Source organism: Pinus tabuliformis, chromosome 8 (assembly GCF_031772625.1).
Source record: "Pinus tabuliformis cultivar Carrire ecotype Pingquan chromosome 8, CPIR1, whole genome shotgun sequence".
NCBI lineage: Eukaryota > Viridiplantae > Streptophyta > Pinopsida > Pinales > Pinaceae > Pinus > Pinus tabuliformis.
In genome coordinates this window covers 837484295-837488853 of record NC_142294.1, presented here as the reverse complement: position 1 = coordinate 837488853, position 4559 = coordinate 837484295, and positions in this window count along the sequence as shown.

The following is a 4559-nucleotide window of genomic DNA, read 5'->3' as shown; positions in this document are numbered from 1 at the left end:
AAGGGAGGATGAGCGAGGCAAAGGGAAATGAGGAAGTGACCGTTATGAGCTACTTTTGAGCACGACCAAGGACCAACCAAGCTTACTTTTGATCCTCCAATATCAAATATATGTAGCAGAGCTAACAAACACAATAGAAACTAAAAAGGACAATGTTTTCCTTGGATAAATTAATAAATGGTGGAAAGGCCTACTTGGAATCCAACACTAGTCTTCCTCTTCTATTGACTTGTAGACTTTAGGTCCAACTCTGATTATTATAAATGGAACTCGCAACATAATCACAACAAAAAGAGAGCTACAAGACATCCATTGTAACAGCCTTGGTGAAAGTTCAAGTAATAAAAGTTAATAAAGGCAAAATAAGACCACGGTTAAGGGACACTTATTCCAAGTTGAATGTTGGGCAAAGATATCCTAGTGGGCATCAATGGATGTGTGCTTTGGCTAAGGAAAATTGGCAAAGGCATTAAAAGGTAAAAATGCATTTTTGGCACATTTGTTTATGAAAATAAAGGAAATTAGGAGAAAAGTAAGGTGAAAGGTCATAGGTTGCATGTGAGGAGGAAATTGAAGGAAAATAATGGAAAATGAATAAAATAGAGGCCTAATTAATAAAAAGGCTTATGAGGATCTGTTGGTAACCTTTTCTCAGTTCAAGTTTGGATCTCTCTCTTTATTTTCTTTCTCTCTTTCATGCTTGGTCACTTAGAGTTTTCTTGGAGCACTCTAACTTTGGATCAAGGAAGGAAAATCAAGGAAAGGAAAGGAAAGGAAAGGAAAGAAAGGATCAAGGAAGAAGAGCAGGATCAAGTAGCTTCAGCAGGAATACTTGCAGGTAACCTTTTGCATGTGTGATTTCCTATCTGGTTTGGACATGCATGGCTTTGCATGTTGGTGTATGGTTCTCTTGTTGTCAGTGGCATGGTTTTGTTAAGTTATGACAATGGTTTTCAACCTAGCCTTGCCCTTTTCCAAATGCCATGGTGTTGGGATGTTTATCTTGGTTTGAGCGTTGGTTTGCTGGATGGATTTCAAAATCCAGGGTGGAGGTGGTCTCAAGGTTCATTCCCAAAGGCCTAGGAATCCCTTGACCAATTTTGGCGAGATACATGGTAAAGCCTGAGGGAGAAGTCTCAGTTTAGGTCCTAGTGATCTGGGTTTGGATTATGGTAAAGCCTGAGAGACTGGTCTCGGTTTAGGGCCTAGTGATCCAAGATTGGATTGCGATAAAGCTTGAGAGATAAGGAGACAAAAAATTCCTCAAGGAAAGTGATGGATTCCGGATGGAAGTCCAAGTTCGGTTTGGTTGTGATCGAAGCATCGGTTTTGGTGTGATCACGGTTTGATGAGGGTGGAGGTGGTTTAACCTCTGAATTCCCTTGGTTGTTCTTGGATTGGCTGTTCTATGAGATCCCACATTCATGCTTGGAATATGGCACGAGGGTGACTGGCTGAAAGAGAGATTTGGTTCAACCATGTCTATGGTTGGGTGGTACGTGGAAGTCCCAAACCTGGTCGAATTTGCCTATGATTAATAAAAGCTAAGTTCTCTTACTTTCACACTAGTTTATATGTGGATTTAATGTTGTCATATCTCTAATATTTTTTGGTTTTATGCTGGTTATAAGCATGGTTAAATGACTGGTTCATGTCATGGTTATTTCATGATCTACTTGTAATTGTTATATGGATGGATGCAAGGCCTAATTGATGATATAATAGCTCAATGGAGAAGGAGGTGATCCTTTTGGTTATGTTTAGTAAGTTCTTTTAGTCATTTATGCTTTGTCTTGTATCCTAGACCTGTAGGTTGCATTGATGCCAAATGTTTGACAAAATGTTATTCCCGGTTGGGGATGCTCAGGCCTAGTCCTGAGTTTGATTTTGATTTATCAACATTGTTACCATGTCTTTGATGGATTCTGAAGGTTGTAGCAAGTTTGTGGTAGAGGTCGGGATTCTAAGCTAGAAAAATGGCTCAATTCTTGGGGTCGTTGGCACAGGTATGCTAAGGAAAGTCCACAGTCGCTAGCACATAGGCCTATGAGAGTGATTTTGGGTTGCTGGATGCTATCATGCCTATAGCATGAGAGAGACCAGGGGTTAAAAGGCTTAAATCATCAGTGGGACTCAGGGACAAGATGTTTGAGTGGATGACATGTCTCTTGAGGTTGTTGATGCTGATGTGGATGGGTTTTTTGATATGTCCTGTCGGTTACATTTCCTTAAGGTCACCAAGGAAGTTGAATCCCTTATAGTAGCATCTCTCGTTGCATGTTTACCTCGACTGGACGGTTGCTTCGGTGGACCTGGGAGGAGGGGGTGTTATAGATTGGTATAGGAGTGTGGTTGCTCTCTCCTTGGGTGAAAGTGTTGGTCATGCATGCATGTCAGTTGTATGTGTATCTCTTACACTTGCATTCCATGTGCTTATTGCATTACATCATGTTGATCATGGTTGTAGTAAGGTTGTCATGAGGAACTTGATGTGATTTTGTGGGATGCCTCGTCGAAAGTATATGACTGGTTGCATATGGTTATATGTCGCTTACATGTTGATTATATGTCGTTGGACTACATCCTTGTATGTCAGGTGCATTCTTGAATGTTTTGATTACATGTATTAGTCTTGTAGGTTGGTTACAAGAATTGATCACTTATGCTTAACTACATGTGTTTATACGTATGTGTAGTTGATTAAGCATTGCTTATGCATGTTGATAGTTGCATGTGGCAATGTGTGCAATGGAATAATGGTTGTTTTCATGCATGAGGTCATAGCATGCATTGTTGATATGGCCTTGCATTGATGATTGGACCTTAGCTAGAATGATGTTTATACGTTGATACATTTATTTGATATATGCCCATATGTTATTATGATTATGTTATACATGTATCATGTTGATTTTATGATTTTGAAGACAAGGCATTCTCCACAAATTATGCTAAGGTATGTTGGTTTATTGTGATTTGGTTTAGCTGACATAGTATGCCTTGTTGGAAAGAGCTCAGATGGCTAGCAAGGTGGTAGACTACATAGAATCTCCCTATGCATCATATGGGCAGCGTGGTGTGGGGCACTCTTCTGACTTGGCAGACACATTTAGAATCTTGAAGGAAGAAATAAGGAGTTGCAAAGCATTCAATGACAAAATCATGCAGACACATGAGAAGCAAGCAGAGGTGAATGCAATACTACTTCAGAGTTTGTTAGATTTGAAGCGATAGGGACCACTTCGGATCAACCATGGACATGAGGACATAACTAATGGGACATATGGCAATAGGTCTCCTAGTAGACATAGGTCGGATAGATCTGACACGATCCAATGTGGCAGGTTGTTGGATACTCCGGATAGGAGAGGTGATCGACACAGGTACTATTCCAGTTCTGGTTTTGATAGGCATCATGATCATCATCGTTATCATCCTTACAGGAGGAGTGATAGGGGATACTTTCCGGATGAGTTTAAGAAGGAAAAGCCACCTACCTTTGATGGAGAAATGAAGAAATCACAAGATGCAGAAGCATGGTTGTTGGGTATGAAGAAATTCTTCTGATTGCATGATTATTTAGAAAACATGAAAGAAAAGATAGCCACTTTCAGTCTCAAAGGTAAAGCGAATATTTGGTGGGAAGACATGAAGAATGTCAAAGGTATACATGAGGAAGATTTGACTTGGCATGCGTTTGAAAGGCTCTTCAAGAAGAAGTACTTGTCAGAGAGGTACTATGATGACAAAGCTAAGGAGTTTTATGAGTTACGAATGGGTTCTACGACAGATTATGAGTATACTAGAATATTTTTGGAGCTGTTGATATATGTGCCTTACCTCAGGGAGGAGAAGGCCAAGGTTCAAAGATTCATTAGTGGACTGCCAGTTGCATATAGAGACCAGATCGAGTCCACTGAGCCTAAATCATTGGAGGGGGCCATCCGAAAGTTGAAGCATTGTTATGAGCAGTCGAAGCACAAAGTTGAGCCTAAACATGACTTGAAAAGAAATGAGAAATCTAAAGGAAAATGGCCACCAAAGAGAGGAAGACCTCAAGATGCAAGTGAGAAAGAAAATGTAGTTCCTTACGAGAGATACAATACAATCGAGAAGGGACATGGAGAGCAGTAAGCTAGAGGGGGTGGTGGGGAACCATTGCAGTGATGTATATGTGGTAAGGATCATCGTAAGAGGGATTGTCTGCAATATTAGAGTGGTGGTAGACCCCACATCTACAATGCTCAGGAGGTGCATACAGTTAGTGATGTTGGTTATAGCATTCCTCGGATCTATGCAGCTGTGGACGCAGGCTGATCATCAGGCATCGATCATTGAGATCATCAGGCATCGATCATTGAGATCATCAGGTATTGGTCACACATCGCCTTGGGGTACACCAATGTTGTTCGTGAAGAAGAAAGATGGTACTCTTAGATTATGCATTGACTACAAGAAACTGAACAAAGTAACGATCAAGAACGGTATCGTTTGTCGAGGATTGATGATTTGTTTAATCAGTTGAAGGGAGCAACAGAGTTCTTGAAGATTGACTTGAG